This window comes from Saimiri boliviensis, chromosome 15 (genome assembly GCF_048565385.1).
Source record: "Saimiri boliviensis isolate mSaiBol1 chromosome 15, mSaiBol1.pri, whole genome shotgun sequence".
NCBI lineage: Eukaryota > Metazoa > Chordata > Mammalia > Primates > Cebidae > Saimiri > Saimiri boliviensis.
The window spans coordinates 84,630,090-84,653,182 of NC_133463.1; the positions used below are offsets into that span (position 1 = coordinate 84,630,090).

The window sequence follows — 23,093 nt, forward strand, 5'->3', positions numbered from 1 at the left end:
TCCAGAATTTATTTTAAACAAATGCTCAAAACTCAACAATAAACCACTCAATGAAAATAAAAATTAGCAAAATATTTCGACATTCATATTACCTAGGAAGACACAGAAATTACAAATATGCATGGGAAAATATGCTTATCTTCAGTAGACATTAGGGAAATGTAATGAAAAAATAAATAAAATACTGCATACCTATAAGAATCACGAACAAAATTACAACTAAAATTTAAAATCACAATGTTAGTTGCTGGCAAAGATGTGAAGCAGCTAGAGCTCTTATTCAAACACTTCAACTGAAATTCAAACATTTTCAGAAAAAAAAAAATTAAAACCCAAAGAAAACTTATAAGACCAGAGGACATGCTGTCTGAAAGAAACCCACTTTCTATATAATTGTGTGTGCAGGTATGTAACTGGTAGGAATGTAAAATCGTAGAGTCACTTTGCAAAATAGTTTGACAGTTTCTTATAAACATTAGCATTATAGGTTCTGTATTACCAGCAATTCCACTTCTAGGTATTTACTTAAAATAAATAAAAGCTTATGTTTACACAAAATCTTCTACAAAATGTTACAGCAGCCATATTCTTAATTGCCAAAACTGTAAACAACTCAAATGTCTTTTGATGAGAGAGTGGATAAACAAATTATGGTAGGCCTATGCAATTTAATTCTAAATAATGATAAAATGGAACAAGCTATTGATTTATAGATGAATCTCAAAGATACATTGCAAAGTTAAATTAATCAGACTCAGTGATTACATACATATGTTACATACTGTCATTACATTTAAATGACAGTGTTTTTCAGGGGTTAGGGATTCAAATGGGCATGGTGTGGGAGGATTTGCAGTAACAGACGCAGCATGATGTAATTTGTTGGGGTGATCAACTGTTCTGTCCTCATTGCAGTGTGTTTACAGAAATTTATAAATATTTTATAATTCATATAACTGTACCACAAAATGCCAATTTTACTGTGTGTAAATTTTGTGAGTAATGATAAATCTAATTTAAATGGGTGTAAAAGAAAGCAGAAAATGGAGAGCTGAGTTGAGTTGCAGAGGTGGAGCAGAGAGGGTGGATTTGGATACTTTTTTGGGGTATGCATAAGACATACCCATAGAGATCTATAGCAACGTATTAAATAAATTGGCAGCTTTTGGGATGATTCTGATCTATCTATGCAGATTTGTGAGCAATGGAATAAACGTGGTCAGAGCATGAATGGTGTCTCACTGGAAGAATTTGTAGACTTATAAGAAAATGTGTTCAAAGAGAAATACCAATATTTAAGAATTATGCAGTGGTTGTATATATCAGAAACATATAATCAAGCAAACAACATAATAATCAGAACTCAGTATAAAAGACAGTATGTTCCAAGATGATAAGTCTTCATCAAATACAGCAAGTTGAAAAATAATTTGCCCACTGATATTTGTGATTAGCCCTGAAATTTCAATATCATAGCAACTCACAGTAATTTCTGTCAAGGGTAGAATGATGGTTTGATCATTCTGTAAAGTCCCAGCGGGTCTCACATCTAGCCAGTGTGCCAAAGCAGCATATTGGAATATTAGGGAGAATGGAAGAGCATAAAGCTTGCATTTTTTATGTGCTCTCACATTTTTCTATTATATTTTACTTTTCAGCCAGTAAATATACAGTTTTGTAGTGCTATAGAAATACGTATCAGTTAGCTTCCCAAAAGAGTTTATGTTTAAAGCCAAGATAGATAAATTTCATGAATTTCTAATTTTCATGAATTTCATGAATTTCTAAATTTCATGAATTTCATGAATTTCTTGGTACATACACTCTTAAATTCGTGAAAATTCCTTGATTTACAAAATGTTCTTCCAGTAGGATGAAGTTAACATTTTATTGAACTTTTACTGTGTGACCGTCCTTTATTTATAGACATCATTCATTTACTCAGCCAATCATTTATTCAATAACCAATAATCATGCACTAAGCTCCTAATAGGAGCTGAAGAAGCCATGAGGAATGAGAACACAATAGATTTTAAATTAAAGCTATTTTGTTTTGCAGCCAGAGTAGACTATTTAGGACCCATAAGGGTAGTCACTACAAGCCTAGTCACTTCTGTACGTCGGGCTCCTCAGGAAGTCAATGCTGTAGTTCTCATGCTTAAAGTGTAAGAAGAAATGTAGAAAAACATGATTTAACAGAGGGAGAGGTTGATCTAGAAAAATCATGACAATGACCTCAGCGGATTCCACAGGGAGCTTTGGAGCTGGATGTCCCTTAAGAACTGCTCTTTGTTGAGGCAGTGAAACCAGGCTTGGGTACCCCTGCATGACCCAGTCATTTAAGGTGGGTGGCTCCTTCACCCCTACAAGGGGCCATGACTTGGGCAAGGCAACTCTCTTTGGTTCCAGGCAATTGTCTTCCAGTGCTCTGAACAGGTGAGATAAGGAGTATTTCAATTCTGAATCAGAGAACAGTGTTATAGTATCCACTGTTGGCATGTTGGCACCAGTGTTATGAATGCCTTGCACACAAAGGTACTTAAATATTGGTAAGCATATAATTTCTGCAACAAAATCTCACTGTTGAGAAGGAAAGAGAAACAGAGAGAGAGAGAGAGAGAGAGAGAGAGAGAGAGAGAGAAGTTGTGTGCAAAATGCTGTAGTGAATGTAGGCGCAAATCATTATCTTATGTAATTCTCATGTATCCTTAAGGGATAGAGTTGTGACATTTAGCAAATTAAAATTCAAGACACCCAGTTAAAATTTAAATTTTAGATAAGCAATGAATGGTTTTTACTGTAAATCTTTAATGTAGTATTTGAAATGTATGTGTATGTATGTACTTCGTGTATATATATGTATAAAACAGGCATATGTCATAGGTTATGGATACTATTTATACTAAAACATTATTCATTGTTTACCTGAAATTGAAATTTAATTTAGCATTCTATATTTTTCTGGCAAATCTGAGATAGATTACTGAGGTTCTCGGTATGAAAATAATTTTTTTTTTAAATAGTGATACCCAAAGTTACCAATAGTGCAAGGAATTAAACTAGCCCTGTTTAACCATTGTGATGATTATCAGTCTGTGATCTTCAGTTTCATTAGCATGCTTTTGTGTGTTCTGAATTTAAGCTAGCTAGAAGCCTTTTAATAGTTTTCCCAGGTTCTGCCCCTGGGACAAATTGATGGGAAGACAGAGGGCAGAAAGGGGAGGTTGCTTCTCCCAGCTTCTAGTTGTGCCTTGGCCATCAGTAGCAACAGCCAGAGGCAGCTCCAGGCTCTTGCAGCAACTTTGGCATCAGCCCCAGCATCACTGTTCATGATTTCAGCAGCAACCACATCCCTATGGGTTCCTGGGACGCTGTTCAGCAGGAGTGTTTTGGTACCAGCAGCAGCAACAGCAGCAGAAGTATCATTGACAGATTGGCTCAAGCATGGGTTCACAGACTCCAGCAATAGATAATTCAGGGATGGGACTTTGGGATTGGTTATTTAACCGGATTGGGAAGCCTAGAGTTACTTTGAAATGCAGTAAGCAGCAAGAATGGAGGTAAAAGATGACGTTTGCTTAAAATTAGAAGAAAATGAGTGGTAACAAAAGCTCTGTGACAGCCTCTGGCAGAGAAGATGTTTATACAAGACATGCCATTACTGATGTCTCCTGGGAAGGCACCAGGGAACAGCAGACAATAGCATTAGCAGTCACTTCTGTCTTTCTTCGATTCTAGTGCAGCTCTGTTCTTACAAGTTTAAGTTGTATCATCTCTCACACTTTATTCTTCCTTGAACTGTATTTACTCCAATGGCACTCACTCCCAGGCCAGCACCTGTCTCTGTGGTTCTAAAGTTTGTGAGTGCTGCCTGCACAGGCCCACTCGATTACTTGGGCACCAGTTCCACTCCTCATATATTGGCATCTTTCCAATTTTCTCTAATGTCTTTGGAATCCTGAATCTTTGGAGTTAAGAAATCTCAGATGAGAAATGATAACTTTACCTAGCCTCAGGTCAGGAATTCTGAGTTTGCAAATCTTGACTATGCTATAAACTGTTTTGAATAGGATATGAGAATCTTGACATTCTCATTTACAGACAAATCATGAAAAACCTAATATAATTTTATTAATTATCCATGAGTATTCAGTGAAATAGAATAAGTAATAGTTGTATAGCTTAATTCTTGGAAAATAATGTAGTCTCAACAAATATTATTTGAGTAATTTTTAAGTAAAAGTCCTGTCTTAGATGACCTGATGCTAAAAGAAAATATTAACAACTTCTTCAGTAAGTATGAGAATTTAAGAAGACAATAAATATAAAAATGCTCTTGAAATTATTTAATTGTAATTATTATTAGGCTTTATCATTGATTTGTTCACATGACAACTTTTTTTACATGACTGCTGATTTTGTCACTTTCTATTAAAGTGAGATGAACACATATCCACTTAATTATTTTAATTATATGATTTTTCCAGTTCTGTTTCTCAACTAAGAAAGAGAAATAGAGAACCAGAGGGATTAAGGAAATAGTAGAGACATGTGAGGATTTCAGTCTTTCATTTTTTGAATATCTACTATGTGCCAGACACCCTGCTATATTCCAGGAATACAAAAGTCTGTACCATGGTGTAAATATCTTATTCTCCAACAATAATAGCAATGTGTACCACTAGTGTTTTAGGAGCACTCTCATTCTGTGCCAACCCTGATTCTAAATGTTTCATATGATTTATATTATTTAATCCTCATATAATCACTCTAGAATGTAGCTACCATGTTTTTTTCGGTATGTAAAGACATCAAAACTACTAATTTAAGTAAACAGTCTAAGGCTATATGAAGTGGTAGAGTCAGAATCTAGCAGAACGAGGAGAAGAGTAATATGATTAAATTATAAAGGTAAATGTGCTATGGAGATTTTACTAATGACCGTGTAGATCAATCTGATCTTCCATTCCAAGCGCCTTTTCTTCCTGACCAATCAGCAGCATTTGACAGTACTAATCCTGGTCTTTTTCCTGATAAAGTCTCTCCTATGGTCTTCCAGGATAGGGGACTGTCCTGGTTTACTGGCTGCTCCTTCTAAATCGCCTCTGCCACTTGGATCTCATCTTCCTGATCTCTTAATGTTGGAGCACCCAAACACTCAGTTTTCAGTCTCTTTCTCTCTTCAGATTCCTTCCTTCACTTATGTGGCTTGTATTCATAACTTAAAGTACCATCATTAGTGACTCAAATTCTTATCACCATAGCAGACTCTTATTCCAAAATGCATTCTCATATAGCCTACTGAATATCTCCACTTGGACATTAATCTGCACACACACAGTATGTCTAAACACATGCCATGGATATTTTGGTGCAAGCCTGCCCTTCCTTCCTGCATTCTGCTTTTTTGTTTAATATAAACTGTATCCTGCTGCATGCTCAGGACAAACTCTTAGAGCCTTCCTTGATTCTACTTTGTCTCCCAGCCTTCACCTAATTCGTTAGCATACTGGATTGTGAATATTCCAAAAATATGTAGAATTTGACCAGTCCTCTCATTGTAACCACCTTGATCTAAACCATCTAAACAATCATCATCTCTCAAATAATCTGATTGAAGATTGCCTAGATTGTAAATATTAATTCAGCAGCAATCTGCCATTTGTTCCTGATGCAGCTCTCATTTGTTCCTGATGTATACACTTCAGACTGTCCTCTGAACATCTCAGTCAGATTATGGAAGCCTGATACCGTAAGCTCCTTCTTATACATAGGAAAGTACATACATAAATACACTAATAACTTTTTACTCAGTAAGAAACAAAATCCTATTGATAAGGAGGCTATGTATGTGTGGAGACAGGGTGTATATCAGAAATTTCTGTACCTTTCTCTCAATTGTACTATGAACTTAAAACTACTCTAAGAATATAATCTATCTAAGAAAAAAATAAAAGGGCACAAATCCTTGAAAAGGTTTGTCATGCTTCTCACAGTCTATCACCACTCACTCTTTCCCCTCCTCTAATGCTGCAGTGCTGCTGCTTGCTCTTCTGCACAGATATTCACTGTGATCCCACACCTGGGTTTTTGCAATTGTTTCCACTTCCTGGAAACTTTTAAATCCATATATCCACATGGTTCAATCAGTCCTAGGTCTTTGTTCAAATTATTATTTTAACTGTCATTCTTACTTCCATATTTTAAACCACAACTTAGACCCAGCACTTCTCCTTCTCCTTCCCTATTTTATTCTTTTGTATATTTGTTTTTTTGTTTGTTTTTGTTTTTTGTTTTTTGTTTTTTTTGTAGAGATGGGGATCTTGCTATATTGCTCAGACAAGTCTCAAAATCCTGGCCTCAAGCAATCCTCCTGTCTCAGCCTCCTAAAGTGCTGGGATTACAGGCAAAAGCCTCAATGCTAGGCCCTGTTTTTTTTCTGCATGCACTTTTCACAATCTAATATACTATATATGCTATTTATTACTGTTTTTATTTTCTCTTTCCCCCCAGAAGATTATGAACACCTCTAGTGTAGTTATTTTTCTATGTTTTTGTCATTGCCTCACTCTCAGTGACTGGAAAAATGTTAGGGAAATAGTGCATGCTTGATAAATATTTATTAATGTAGTCATAAAGAGATGGACAATTTATTAATGACGAGTACATCTTGTGGTTTGGGAATATTAGGGTAAAATTTTACAGAAGAAATGTAGAGTAAAAAGTGAAAAGCCATTTCTTTCTTTCTTTCTTTTTTGAGATGGAGTCTCACTCTGTCACCCAGACTGGAGTGCAATGGTGAGATCTCAGCTCACTGCAACCTCCACCTCCAGGTTCAAGTGATTCTTCTGCCTTAGCCTTCCAAGTAGCTGGGATTACAGGCACCCACCATCACACCCAGCTAATTTTTGTATTTTTTTTCTTTTAATAGAGACGGGGTTTCACCAGGTTGGTCAGGCTGGTCTCGAAATCCTAACCTCAGGTGATCCACCCACCTCGGCCTCCTAAAGTGCTGGGATTACAGGCATGAGCCACTATGAACCGGCCTCACAAAGACTAGAGTAGGGGCAAAGGTATGAGCCCATGGATGGTTTTGTGTACAGATGAAATATAGATTTTCATTAGGAAAAATTCAAAAAAATTGAAATTAGTGAACAAGGTAGGATTCGTCAAATGTTGACTTTTAAAATGTGCATTCCCTACAAGTAATCACACTCCAACACCAAACTAAGAAATTTCCAAAATATTGCTTCTCCAATGGTGAATATGCAATATGTTTTATTCTCCCTTGTAGGGTTAAGCAATTGACTAACAATCAATACTCTTTTATGAAAGAAGAGCTGGTGTGACAATATTTGTTTAGGCAAGCAGCTGGAGTGGACCTGCCTCCATCACCAGACCAGCTTCCCACCTACCCTTGCAGTTCTTCTTTCGCAGGAGCCTTGCTCTACTCATTAGACATGCAGCAAAGAGCTGGCCTTGGAGCACACATCCATATTCATAACTCAAGTCTGCTGGAAAGTTTCACGTTTTTCTTTTTGGGAAATTATGGCAACAAAGACTGAATACCTAGGTCGCACAAATGAGAATGATGAGTGAGTCCTTAATTCAACCTTCTCCCGCCCTGCCTGTGATCTCTGGTGTGCTTTCTAGCAAGGAACTAGGATTGGCTCACCGCCCTGCTTAAAAACCTTCCAAAGACCTCATCTTCTATAAAGTATACATATTTTTATTATATAAGGAACTGAGTTATCTTGCTCCTGTTTAATTCTCCTGATTTGTTTTCTTTATATTTTCTTAGGTGTATTTTTTAACATATTTATTGTGGTATAAATTACATACAACAAATTGCACATACATAAACTGTGCATTTTCATCTATGTATGTACTCCTGAGAGCATCAGTACAATCAAAATAATAAATACACCTCTATCACTCCTAGAACTGTATACACACACACCCCTTTTTACTACTTCCCCTCCTGTTCATATGCTGTCAATGGTTAGCCTTCTTTTGCTGTGGATTAGTTTATATTCCCCATCAATTTATACAGATAAAATAATACAGTGTGTAATGAGAAGGGGTGGTCTGGCTTCTTTAACTCAGCCTATTTATTTAGAGATTTTGTTGTTTGTACCAAGTGATCATTCTTTTACATTACTGACCCATATTCCATTCTATTAGTATACAACAATTTGATTTAATGGCAGACATTGCAAATTTTATCTTATTAGGGGCTGGATATTTACACATGTATATAAATATCATTGAACTCTGTTTGGCATGTCATTAATTTATTTGTAAACAGTTTCCTCTTTTTCAGTCATACTTTTAATTTGTGAAAGATAGTAACAGAGGTATGTTTAGTCTAGGACTAATTATATCTCACTGTGCAGCCAAGAATTCCTTGAGTATTCCCTGCAATGTCCCACAAGTTATGCGGATTTCTAGCAAGCCTTGTGAAAACAACCACTATTTCTGGCTGTGTAAGAGATCCAAGCCTTTTGCTGACTAATTAATTTAGATGATACGTTCCCCAGTCTCATGCAATTTCCTATGACCCATACCCTAATCGATAGTCTGCTGAATCCTCAAGGGAGGCCCTCTGCAGTCTCTAGAAGATTTCTATCCCTGCAGCTCTTCTTTCTCTCATACTCTGTCCTGTGAGCTCTAACTGCTTTCATCTACTCTGAGTTTCAGGTCTGTCTCAGCTCTGGGAGTTGTGCTCTGCCTGAAATCACCCTTCTCTGTGCTACAGCCTTGAAACTCTCCACGTGTCGTAAACTGGGTCAACAATCGATTCACCTTGTTTGTTCTTTATTTCCATGATGACTCTCCTTTTACTGCCTGATATATAATGTCTCAAAAACTGCCTTTACATAAACTTTATTTAACTTTTTAATTGTTTTAGATGAGACAGTATTATCTGTTCCTTGTTATTTTGTCAGGAAATAAAGTCTCTCTTTTATATTATTAAAAGGTATTTTAACTAAGAATAAAGTTCTGATTTGGCAGTAAGCTGCGTCCCCCTCTCTGCCCCCATACAAACAGTGTTTTTTTTTTTTTTTCTTGTCTTCTTGCATGTTTTAAAGATGTTATTCCACTCTCTTCTGGTTTGTATAATATCTGAAGAGAAGTCGACTGTAATTTCGTTATTTATTCTTCTGGATATTATGTGTCTTTTGTTTCTCAATTCTCTTCCTCTAGAACCACTCCTGGCACCAAAATCTGTATTAGTCAGGGTTCTCTAGAGGGACACAACTAATAGGATATATACGGGAGTTTATTAAGTATGAACTCACATGATCACAAGGACCCACAATAGGCAGTCTGCAGGCTGAGGAGCAAGGACTGCCAGTTCCAACAAGTAAAGAACGTGGAGTTTGATGTTCCAAGGCAGGAAACATCTATCATGGCAGAAAGATGTAGTCTGGGAGGCTGGGCCAGTTTCTCTTTTCACATTTTTCTGCCTGCTTATACTCCAGCCATGCTGACTGCAGATTAGATTGTCCCCACTCAGATTGAGGGCAGGTCTGCCTCTTCCAGCCAACTGACTCAAATGTAAATCTCCTTTGGCAACTCTCACAGACATGCCAAGGATCAATACTTTGTAACCTTCCATTCAGTCAAGTTGACATTCAGTAGTAACCATCACAGGGCCCCTGCAGTATTTGTATTTGACCAGGATTCCTCTTCCACTTCTTTGTCGAAATGATCAATCTCTGCTTCTGACCAGCTTCTCAAGGTATACATTTGCCTCTCAGCTGCCTGAAGTTCTCCACTGCAGTGCCCTTATCCATGTCCTATCCCACATTAAAATGATCATACTATATGGAAAAGAATTTAGTGAGACCTAGGGATAAAATTCAGTAGAACATGAGTGGAGATGAGTTCAGGCGAGGCCCTCTTCAAGGCTCTTTTATTAACCTTACTGGCTAATCCAGCATGCATCCTTTAAAGGACAGAATTATATTGAAAGATTATCATATACTTGTTTCTGGGGTGTATTATTTTTACAAGTAAGAAGGCACAAAATTAAGTGAAAAAAAATTAATAAAATCTAATATATCTCCTGCAATAACTTAAATAAAGATGACAAAAAAGTTAAAAATAAGTATGGTCACATAGCAGGTATTTGTACACACATATTATATGCTTGTTGGCATGTGCACAATGAGTTGAGAAACAAAAACATCTTTCACTGTCATCTCCATCTTCTAACTATTTGAACTTGGAACAAGAAACATCTCTTTTCTGAGCCTTGATATCCAATTAGAGTCAGTAGTGCCTATTATCCAGGCTGGGATGAAGCTTTAGTGACAGCATGTCTGTGGAAAGAATTTTTGTACTTGTTAGTTCCTACTGGCTATTTCACATGCATCCTTTCTTTTTTATGCAACATCATGACAGGGTGTAAATTTTAAGTTGAATAAGGTAGTTTGTATATTATAGACAGTATACCAGTCTACCATTCTGCTGGACCACTATGTGTTAATAAATCAAAATTCCTCTTTCTTGACAAGATATTTTCACATATCACTCTCACATTCACTCATGTTTCAAACCAACCAGCCAGCCACAGTTCCTGGGTAAAATGAAGGACTCCTGGACACAGCTGGAGTAGGGAGAAGGAGAGAATGACTACAGACATTAATGAGCAATTGTTATGTCTCAGGAATTTTTCTGATAACATTATATTAAATTGCCACAGAGGCCTCATCAGATACTGAGTCAGTGACATGCTAAAGGGCATGAAGCTGGTGGGTGGTGGAGCCAGGCATACCGCATGTTACTACTCTCCACACAGATCTGCAATTCATCAGCATTGAGAGCTCTGTGTGCCTCCTGCATGCACTCTGTAATTTATTTACAAATAAAATATGGCCTCCTCTTTCAAATAGGTCCCAATCTATTTGGAACAGGATACAATTTCCTCATCTGTAAAATGGGGGAAATATCCTGCCAATCTTACAATGCTGTTGTGGGAGTTGAATTTGCATATATGAACACATTTGTAGATTGCACATTACCCAACTAGCAGGAAGCATTACTGCTGTGGCTGCAATTTTTTGGGCCAAACATTGAGATCTGTGCGTTTGTCATGGGAAAGAAAAACAATGTTTTTGCCAAAAGCCCAAAGGAGCTCAGAGCTTCCAAAACAAAAGGGGAGGATGAGTCGTCAATCAGCCCTTCTTAGTATAGGAAGATGCTACACAGAATGCCAGTATTACATGGGTTGGTAAACTTTGTGTGCTCTTTAATTACTTTGCTAATTAGTAGGCAAACTAACATTAGAAGCTGTTCCATTTTTCCTCCTTTTTATATTTTTCACCTTTCTTTCTTGAATTTTCAGTGGACCCTGCTGTTTTCCAGACACCCCTGCAGAGTACTGTAGGTTCACTCTATCTCAGGACCAGCACAGAGGTAAAAGGCCCTGCAGCCCGCGGGAAAGAGAAGGTGAGTCAGAGACTGAAGAATAATTCATAAAAGAGGAACATGTAAAGATATAGGGAAATAGATACAATTAATATTATTTAAATATGACTTTTTTAAAGATACCATTTATTGTGCATTCACTCTCCAGCACAATGCTATAACAATGACTACTATCTCATTTAATTTTCATAATTTCCCTATGAGGTAAACGTTAAAAATCTCTGGTTTTCTGGTGAGGATCAAATAAGAGAAGTAATGTGCCTAACTTGTATAATATTTATAATTAGAAAATGATGAAGTGAAGAACCACTTTTAGAGAACTGAGTTTCGTACGTTTTACCTTTTCTTAACTGCATCATGCAACAGTCAGAGAAATTTGTTTCATACTTGTTTTAAAGGAGAAAACCAGTGTCGAGGTCACCCGTGTCTCTCATGGTGACTGCATGTGTTGGTTTGCTCAGGCTACATAACAAATGTCATAGGCTAGGTGGCTTAAACAACAGGTATTTATTTCTACCAGTTAATGTGGAGGCTGGGAAGTCCAAGATCCTGGTGCCAGCAAGTTAAGTTCATTCTGAGATCTCTTTCCTTGGCTCATAGGTTGTCACCATCTTGCTGTATACTCAATGACGTCTTCTTTGTGTAGTGTGGGGAGAGAGAAAGCAAGATCTTTGATGTTTCTTATAAGGACAATAATCTCATCATAAAGACCACAACTTCATGATCTCATCTAATCCTAATCACCAACCAAAGGCCCCTTTTCCTTTTAACTGAAGTTAAAAGTGACCATTTCATTGGTGGTTAGGGCCTCAATATATGAATGTTGGAGTAACATAAGTATCAAGTCTAAAATATTCTACCCTAGCCTTCACAAAATTCATGCCCTTATCACATGCAAAATACATTCAGAGTACTATGAATGAAACACACTTTTGATTTTAGAGCTGATAATTGAAATCAGTTAAGACTTTAATGGCTGTTGGTATACACACACACACACACACACACACACACACATACACATACTCACACACACACAGATATAATAAGGAATTAGCTCATTTGATTGTGACAGTTAGAAGTCTGAGATCTGTAGTCTGCAAAGCTTGGAGATCCAGGAGAGCCAATCATAGAGGTCTAGCCTGAGTCTGCTGGTCAGATAACTAGGAGAGCCAATGGTGTAAATTCTACTTCAAGGTCAAATCCAAAGGCAGACGAAAGCTCTTGTTCCAGCTTGAAGAGCATCAGGCAAAGAGATTGAACTCTTTCTTACTTAGCCTTATAGTCCTTTCAGATGTTTAGTAGATTATATGAGGATCACGCACAGGGGAGGACATACTGTTTTACTCAATCTATTGTTTGAAATGATAATTTCATCCAGCAACATCTTCACAGACATAACAATAAATAATATTAATTAAATATCTAGTAATCCCATGGCGCAGTCAATTTGGCACATAAAATTAACCATCACACTACATTATTTGCAGAAACATAAGTTTGTAAGGTCCTAAATGGCTCCTACCACACTTTTGATGAATCATAGCTATATCATGGCAAGAATAAAACTAGAAAATTTCCTGGCAGATTCTACCACTTGCTGCTCTCTCAGCCATCTCCTTCTGTGAATGGAAGCTTCATTTTACTCAAGTCTGAATGGGAAGATGGACCACTTATTGTGATTCCGTTCTTCTCTAATAGAAACTCCACTGGGTGTCGGGGTGGAGTCTATTCTGGCCCATACACTTGAAGAGGAATTCTACTGTAAGCATATGCAAAATATTTCCTTTGCAGATTAATAGAGAATGGTACCAAACAACAGCAACACAAAGTACCTTTACACTTCATTCCTGCCTTGGGAATGTTAATTAAATTAAATTAGTAAAAACAGACTATTTATTTATTTATTTATTTATTTATTTATTTATTTATTTATTCAGAGACAAGTTTTCACTCTACCACCCAGGCTGCAGTTCATTGGTGAGCTTACAGCTCACTGTAACTTCCACCTCCCAGGCTCAAGCAATCCTCTTTCCTCAGCCTTCAGAGTAGCTGGGACCACAAACATGCATCCCTACACCCAGCTAAATTTTTTTTTTTTTTGGTGTGTGTGTGTGTGTGTGGAGACAGGGTTTCGCCATGTTGATCATGCTGGTCTTGAACTCCTGAGCTCAAGAGATCTGCCCACCTTGGCCTCCCAAAGTGCTGAGACTGCAGACATAAGCCACCACATCCAGCCTCAGACATGATGGTTTTAGAAGAGTTTTAGGTTCCCAGTAAAATTTAGTGAAAAATGCAGAGTTCTCTTATACTTTCTGCCCCTACAAACGCACAGTGTCTGCCACTACCAACATCTTATGCAAAGTGGTACATTTATTATAATTTCTGAACCTATATTGACATATTATCACCCAAATGCCATAGTTTACATTCGAATTAATTCTTGGTGTTACACATTTTATGGGATTGGACAAATGTATAATAGCACTTATCTGTTTTTACTCTGTTATATAGAATAGTCTCATGGCCATAAGAGTCCTTAATGCTCCCCCTGTTCATAGCACCTTCTCCCAAAATGACTGGCAACCATTGATCCTTTTACTATTCCATAATTTGCCATTCCAAGAATGTCATGTATTTCAAGTCATATAGTGTATAGCTTTTTCATATTGGCTCAGTCACTGCTAAATATGCACTTAAGCTTCCTCCATGTCTTTTCACAGCTTGATAGCTCATTTCTTTTTAGCACTGAATAATATTTTGTTGTCTGGATGTACCACAGTTTATTTATCCATTTACCTACTGAAGGACATCTTTGTTGCTTTCAAGTTTTGGCAATTTTGAATAAAGCTACTATAAATATCTGTCTGTATGTTTTTATGTGGACATAAGTTTTTAACTCATTTGGGTAAATACCAAGGAACATGATTGCTGGATTCTATGGTAAGAGTATGTTTAGTTTTGAAAGAAATTGCTGCCAAACTCTCTTCCAAAGTGGTTGTACCATTTGGCATTCCAACCAGAAATAAATAAGGGTTTCTGTTGTTTCACATTTTTGCCAGCATTTACAGTTCTCAGTCTTTTTTAACTTTAGGCAGTCTAATAGGTGTGAAATGCCATCTCATTGTTGTTTATTGATCTAATCAATCATGATTCAATTATTTCCAGATTTTCCATTTCATAACTGAAGTTAAAATCTTTATCCCTACCATAGTAACTCTTGCTTCAGCTACGTGCATATTGGCAGCCAAATATATCCTAAATGACACATGGGCACTATGGCACACTAATGATAGTAATTCATTCTGTTCTGCTAATCATCTTCAAATTTATGAGCTCCTCTAAACTCTTTCTGACATAAATGTATTAATACTATTACAAATCTCACCAGCTTCATCCATATTTTACAGAGGATCAGTTTGAAGACAATGTAGCTTACAGGAATTTATATGATTTTAAATTTTATAATTGCAGAGCAGATCTTGGAGTTTTCCTATTTAGATATTCCCCACCTGTGTATTAGACCTTATGTCTTTTTTCTTTTTAATATATTCGTCTATGATTCCATGCATAGCTCTACTACATTGTCATTTTCTCAACTTCACAAGATGCTTCCTATTTGCCTAAAAATATATGCTATTCACCTGAGTCCAGGTTTTCTTGAAAATAGAATCTGAAGTAAAGCAATTCTCTAATCCTCACTCTTTTTCAGTTACAATTCCATGAAAAAGAGAAAGAAGTGAACAAAGGGAAGGTATGCAAAGAAAAATATGGAATAGAAATATGAGAGAAGATATTAGCAAACTGGCTACATATTTTATGACAAATTCAACTGATTACTTCTTTTCCAAGGATATCTTGAAAGATGCACTATGAAGTATGCAGTCTCTGCAAATGGTCAGAACGTTTCTGTCCAATAGACCTAGACCACCCTGAGGGCTAATGTCATAGTAAGGCCTCAGATACTGTATTTGCTGCTAGCAGATTGTGCATTTAGCAGTGGCATCCACTAGGTCAGTCGTGGTGAGAAAAGCTATGTTAAGAGCTTCCATATAACCTCCATCCTGGCCACCATGGCAACTCTGTTCATGTGTCAACTGAACAAGAGTTGAGTGGCATAAAAGGGTGGCTGACTCATTGTTCATCCTGCCCACCTCATGTTCCAGGCCCTCCATAGTAGCAGAAGCTCTCAAGTGATTATCAAATGTGACCCAAAATATCTGCAATCTAGGCCACCTCCCATTTGTATATATAATCCCTCTTCTATTACCTTGTTGTCCTCAAACTTCCAGTTTTGTTCTTGCAATAACCTAAGCAATGACCGAGGCCACTTGCAAATTCCCAGGAATAAGTGTATAGCCAGGCCTCTGGCCATTACTTCTTCTGTAAGTAGTGAAGGGTCTCATGTACTGCTCATAACTCTGCATATCTGGAATAGTTCTCATCACTACTCTCTTTGGGTACTATTTTTGGATGGGTTATAATTGGTACCAACTCATTTTTAGCTAGTGCCAATATAGATTGCCAATCTATTTGTTAACCAGATAAGCCTGAATTATTTTGTAATCTATCAGCTGGTTGTATAGAAACCCCCACAAAGACAGAGGTTTCAGTGGAGAGAGAAGCATCTGTGGGACCAAGAGAGGAAACGTGAGATTCTGGGCCATTTGTTTGTATATTTAGTTGTGCCATATGTTAGTCTTTGGCTCTATCCTCAAGGTATGTTGCCATTGTAAAATAATAGCTGTGCCTGCTCTAATTTATGACTTAGTAGATTTTACAATATACAGTTCTTGAAGGACAGGTTACAGTCAGATTGGAGCTACATTTTTCAAATTTCAGTCTGTGGTGATTCTCTTCAAAGAGATGCTACTTATTTCTAGGAGAAATCATGGACTTACCTCAGAAGTTTGTGCAACTTTGTGTGACTTTCATATCAGGACTTGCCAGAGACTCCATGTGGCATGCTTATTTACCATGAAGACTTGTAGCTCCATCAGGTTCCTTGGTCAGTTTTCGCAAGTGTCAGAGAATCTAATATGTGATCATAAATGTATAGCAGAACACTTTCTTCTTGTGCTGGGCCCAAAATTCAATTGTCAAACAGCTAAGTTACTTGGTAGAAGTATTACTAAATCTGATGTATGCTGCCTCCGCATGTAAAGACGACCAGAAATAGTTGTGGCCTCTTTTATTGTTTGGAGGTATGAGATATACCATATTGCTCTTTATCTTAGAGAGGCTGTGCCAGCCAGCATGCTCCAGAAAAGTTTATTAGTGTGATAGATTCATAATCTTTGAGTGGTTTATCTCCCACCCTATGGTGTATGTGGGTCCAGGGACTTTGTTTTTGATTAGTTGGTTCAATTGGCCTATTGCCTTCAATACACTGGACTGGTTTTACATTCTGCATAAAATCCTGGAGGAATGCATTATGATGAACAAGAAATTTGACATGGTCTTGTGGCCAGACTGTTAAGGGGTACTGCTGTCTTTTCCATGTAAAGGCAAAATGTTTTTACGTTCTCAGTCAATGGGGCTTGAGATGATTAGCTGTATAGTAAGTATGAGAAGCAGTGTTGATCTCTTACAAAATTAACCCACATTTAAGCATGGAACTGCAATTAATGCTACTACTGCTCGATTGATTTTTGAATATTTCATAAATATTTGTCAGGAACCATCTAATCTTATTATTATTATTTTCATAGTCTAGATGAGGGAATTAAATAGGAAAATTATATCATTTATCTTTCCATTTTTTGAGGGTGATGCTAATCTTTTAAATTCTCTTCTGATGTATTTCTGCTTCTGGTTTTCTATCTAGGGTGAGGGAGAGCTGTTTCAGGAACTACTTCCCATATCACACTATACTGGTCCTTACACTGAAGGTAAAGAAATAAATGTTCTGTCAGATGCTAAGTATATCTGTCTCAATATGTATTTGCATACTACAGAAATGAAGTGCAGCAAATATGTACAGAATAATTAAACTCACTGTAAAAGAGGTGGGTAATAACACTCCCCAAATAGTTCATCTAACAGCAGTAAAGGTTTAATATTCAACCATAGTCAAAGTTCATCTCACAAAGATTCCCTGGACTTCAGTGTTCTATCACCTTCAACAAAAGAAGCCAAATAAGTTTCTACATATGTTGTGCTTTCTGAATCTGAAGTAACCATAAGAATTGGAAATCTAAATGTAAGCCTTAGGCAGCAAAACTACTTGAGATGTCCCCTGTGGCATAGCTGGGTGGTGTCTGTGTAATGTTAATCTCTATGGCCACTAGGTAAAGCAAGCAGTCAGAGTCCCCAGAGACAGGTAAGACGCAGGGTGTCTGAGGCAGGGTATAAATGGTATCTGATAATGTTGTTCTTCCATTATAAGATGATTTTCCTTAAACTGTCTTTACCTTTGTCCCTCAGTTTGTCCCCTGCCTACACAGAAAAACATTTTCGAAATGTATGTAAATATGTTCTGTTTTCTGCTCTTTTGCTACTATATCTTCTTAAATTCATATCATTCACTCTTCAGACCACTCCATTGAAAGAACCCAATTACCTTCACCTTTCAAAGAACAATGGCTATTGTAAATTCTAATCTAAGTTGACTTATTAACATCATTTGACAAAGTTGATTATCCTTTGCTTGTTAAAATTCTTTTACCACTTGACTTCCAAGATACTATATTCTTCTAGTTTTTAGTTAGGCATATTGAAAATTTCTTTATTTCTTTCAGTGGTTTATTTTGTTTACATTGGATTCTCAAGTCTGGAGAGGCCTAAGGCATTTTAAGCCCTAAGACTAAGTTTAATGTCTAGTTTTGTGTGAGCTTCATTTCTATGATGATTTCTCTGGTATCATACTTTTAAGAAAATATATGTATGGTGATTACCCCAAATTTCTGTTCCCACCCTTGAATTGACCACAGAACAGCCAATACCTTCAAATCATCACTTAACAGACACTTAAAACTCATATGTCCAAAACTAAATTCCAGATTCATCCTTTTTACATTTAGTATTTACCAACTCAATAAATGCAATACAGTCACCCCATTCCTGTGGTTTATTAGTCTGTTTTGATGCTGCTGAGAAAGACATATCTGAGACTGGGAAGAAAAAGAGGTTTAGTTGGACTCACAGCTCCACATGGATAGAAAGGCCTCAGAATCATGGCGGGAGTTGAAAGGTACTTCTTACATGGTAGCAACAAGAGAAAATGGGGAAAAAGCAAAAGCAGAAACCCCTGATGAACCCATCAGATCTCGTAAGAGTTATTCGCTATCACAAGAATAGCACTGGAAAGACTGGTCCCCATGATTCAATTACCTCCCACTGGATCCCTCCCACAATACATGGGAATTCTGGGAGATACAATTCAAGTTGAGATTTGAGTGGGGGCACAGCCAAACCATATCACATGATCTTTTGAATTATTACATCATTCAAATTGCCAATGTGATTTTTTTCTGACCTACTTTCAATGCCTATAATCATTTTTGCTCCTCACTATTTATTTCTAATCAATTGTACTGCCATTATAAAGTCACCATTGTATACCAAAAATAAACTTCCAAGTCTCCCAAACGATTGCATGAAGCCCTCTTTTTGGCTAAGGACATTCCTAAGTTAACCTGAAGAACTAGTTTAGCCATGATGGGAAGTGGGGCTTAGACGTGGGGCTTATAATGGGGCTCATTATACTCTCTTCCCTTTGGAGTTCAGGCACAGTTGACTGGAATTTAACATTAAAACAAAAATCTTAAGACTGACGAAGCAGACTGTTGGTAGCAATAAGAAACCAACATAGCAGGTAGCAGGCCCTAGAAGAAATAAAAATATTTAACCCCAAAACGTATTTTCTGATATCTTTTGAAATGATCTTGCAAAGTTGTTTCTTGTGGAAAAAGTCTACATTCTCTGAAGAACTGTTTTTCTTTTACGGTCTTTTTTTTTTTCTGATGCAGAAGAGAATCTGACACTTTTTTGTTGCTATTGTTTGTTTGTTTGTTTGTTTTTTGAGATGGAATCTCACTCTGTCACCCAGGATGGAGTGCAGTGGTGCAATCTCAGCTCACTTCAACCTCCACCTCCTGGGTTCAAGTGATTCTTCTTGCTCAGCCTCCTGAGTAGCTGGGATTACAGGCGTGCGCCACCACACCTGCCTAATTTTTGTATTTGTATTTTTAGTGGAGATAGGGTTTTACCATGTTGGTCAGGCTGGTCTTGAACTCCTGACCTCAGCCTCCCAAAGTGCTGGGATTATAGGTGTGGGCCCTGCACCCAGCTACTGGCATGTTTTTAAGTCTGATGAAAAAACAAACAAACAAACAAACAAACAAAAAACATTTAAAATGTATTCCCTCTGAAACATGCTACCTGGAGACTCTCTCTGTATAATAAAACCCTTTATCTCCACAATCCCTTATCTTAACCGAGACACTCCGTTCTATTTATTCTAGGTCTTTAGTTATCCCTTCCGACCAGTTGCCAGTCAGAAAATCTTTGCATCCACCTATGACCTGGAAGCTCTCTGCCCCCAGCCACTCCCACCCCACTTTGAGTTGTCTTGCATTTTTGGACTGAAGAAATGTACACCGTATAGGTGTTAGCTGATGTCTTCTCTTCCTAAAATGTATGAAACCAAGCTCTAGCCCAAATACCTTGAGTACGTGTTCTCAGGGTCATCTGATGCTTTGTCATAGGCATGTCCTTAAACTTGGCAGAATAAACCTGTCTCAGATACTTTTTGGTTTACACCATCACATCTCTTCTAAATTATTGTAATACTTCCTAATTAGGATCTGTTTTTCCTCTATTCCAGAATTTCCATGGTCTGTTATTGATAGAACATTCAATAATTTGTTTAGGCCATTTTGTTGTTTGCGGAAACCTACCACTGCATCTCCTTTTGTGCAAAGCAAAAGCTAAATTTTTTAGAGGTTTCTAAAATGTCCTATATAATCTATCAAGCTTATTCATTGTTTCTCTGGCCTCATTTTTTACTACTCTTCCTCACTCTGACCCAGTAAGCCAGTTTGTAGTATGTCAAGTGAATTAATACTGCCTCTATATATCTACTTCATTTTCTTCCTCATTCTCTCCACACTTTTGTTGAAATGCCATCTTTTCAATGAAGTCCGATCATCTCCAATTGTAATCCTCTTTTTGCTGACACATGCTATTATTTTTCTCTTGATTTATTTTCTCCCCATGTTATGAAAACGTTTTAAGATGCTGTGATAATTCACTTTATGTGTCAATTTGGCTGGGCTGAGGGATACTCAGGACCAAGCTCTGATTTTTTTTTTTTTAAATCTCGCCTAAATTCCTATCAAAGGTCTGGGGAGTCATGCCCTACTAACTATAAATTCTCATCAGATGGCTTTTATTTAACCCTATATATTAGTATTACTTTCCTATCTGACTCTGGCATAACATTATGTGACAAAGAAGAAAGTCAAAATATTTTAGCTCAAAGCATGTTTCTTTGCCATATTTTGAAATAGTATTGCAAGGCTGTTCTTCCTGGGGGAAAATGTACATCTGTAAAAAATCTCTATTAACATAGCTAGATCTTTTTATTCCAGATCCTCCCAATCCTGAAAATATTCAGAGTCTAGCACCTTTTAAAGGTGTGAATAGGAAACATTTTTCATCCATTGTTTCTAAGGGCCACTGTAAGACTTCAGAAGAACCTTGGTCTCTACAATCTTTATCTTAACCTGAACATTTCCTTTCTACTGATCCCAGGTCTTTAAACAAACTCAACCAATTGCCAGTCAGAAAATTATAGATTTACCTATAGCCTGGAAGTCCCCAACTTTGAGTGGTCCCGCCTTTATGAAGCAAACCAACGTATTTCTTAAATGTATTTTATTGATGTCTCAAGCCTCCCTAAAATGTATAAAACCAAACTGTACCCTCATCACCTTGGGCACATGTGCTCAGGACCTCCCCAGCGCTGTGTCCCAGGGGGCCATGGTCACTCATATTTGGCTCAGAATAAATCTCTTAACATAGTTTACAGAGCTTACCTCTTTGTCAACAATACCCGATAGCTGGTAAAACATAATTTATGGATGCATCTATGAGAGTGTTTCCGAAAGAGATTAGTATTTGAATCCATAGACTGAATAAAGACTATTCTCTCCAACGTAAGTGGACATCATTCAATCCATTGAGGGCTAAGATAGAACAAAAACGTAGATGGAGGGAAAAAGAAGTTGCTCTCTCTGCTTGAGCTGCGACATTCATTTTCTACCCTCAGCCAACAATGCTCCTGATTTTTCAGCCTCCAGACTCAGTTCTGTCCCTCTAGAGAACCTTAACTAATACCTTAAGTATAGCTGTTTTGTACTTAATAAACATTTTTCTATCCAAAAATTACTTTACAAATGTTATTTTTCTGGCTACAGAATATCCCATTGTGCACATGTAACATGCTATTCTTAGATATATCATTGTTTCCAGTGTCTATTTATAAATTTTGTTATGATTATGTTCTACATGTTTTTAGGTTTGCTGGAGTTTGGATTTACTATTAAGTTATATTTGGAACATACTGAAATCTTACAACTGAGATTATTGAGTCAGAAAGCATAAGTGTTTTTGAAGCCTTTTTAACACCCTAAATTAATTTTTGCAAAGCTGTTGTATATAGGCAATATAGGTATGTTACTGTGCCAGAACCTTTCCTTTCTCTAATTTTAAATAATATACTTCTGGGAAACTAAAAAAATTCTGATGACCCTTTGCCTGACTCCCTTAACACATTTAACTTTTGACAAATTTTTAAAACCTCGTTCTTAGGCCTTCAGATACAGTCTGAGTTATAATACAGGCTTTTCTGGTTCTCCAGCTTGCACGTGACATATCATGAGACTTCTTATCCTCCATAATTCTTCTAAGAAATCTGTCTCTTTGCCTCTCTCCATCTAAGTATGCCTGACTTATTTCGGGGGTGGTTGTTTAGTCTTCTGTCTTCGTGTATATTAAATAAGGATGTAGCAATAAATACGTGTCATTATTCTCATTTAATCTTTTTTGTTTCAATGATTCATTACTTGTGTATTCATGAAACAATAAGGTCTCATGTTTTAAATTATAGCCATGTGCCTTATAGTAGAATATTGTTTTTCAAATATTTCAGTCCAAAATTTCTTTACTCAATACCCAAGAGAGTTTATGATTATACAAGTTATATAAGTTGAAAATTAGCACATGAAAATTAAAATTAAGAAATAATTAAAAATATAGTTCTTTCTTAAAAATGCATTAATCACATTATAGTTTAACATGAATGCCATATATTTATTTGTTTATATTTTCAAAATGGGTTTTTCATGTTTATATTTTTCAAAAACCAATGTATTTAGAGAAGAAGATGGAGCTACTTTAGTTTTTTTAAAAAGACTGTAATGCCTGGCATAAAAGTAGACAGCTTGATTTTCATATTTGCTTCTGCATCAATCTGTTATGAACTTTCTAAAAATGTAAGCATACAGGAAAAATCTGTTCTTGCATGGATAAAGCATAAGTAGTTGAGAAAGAAAGTGTACTTTAATGATCTTTTAAGATAATTGTGGATATTCTTCTCTGATAACAAACCAAACTTGTTAAGTGTTAAGTTGCTTATAGGTTAGTTTCAATAT

The 23,093-nt window shown here is 36.8% G+C and overlaps 1 long non-coding RNA gene across 3 annotated transcripts in view; it reads left to right on the plus strand.

The window, feature by feature from the left end:
• LOC120362300 (uncharacterized) overlaps positions 1–23,093 on the plus strand; it is a 493,086-nt gene that overhangs the window by 249,796 nt on the left and 220,197 nt on the right. For all 3 annotated transcript variants that reach the window (XR_012514192.1, XR_012514193.1, XR_005578252.2), the window contains exon 4: positions 11,354–11,457. This is a non-coding gene — a long non-coding RNA (uncharacterized LOC120362300). The remainder of the gene's footprint in view (positions 1–11,353; positions 11,458–23,093) is intronic.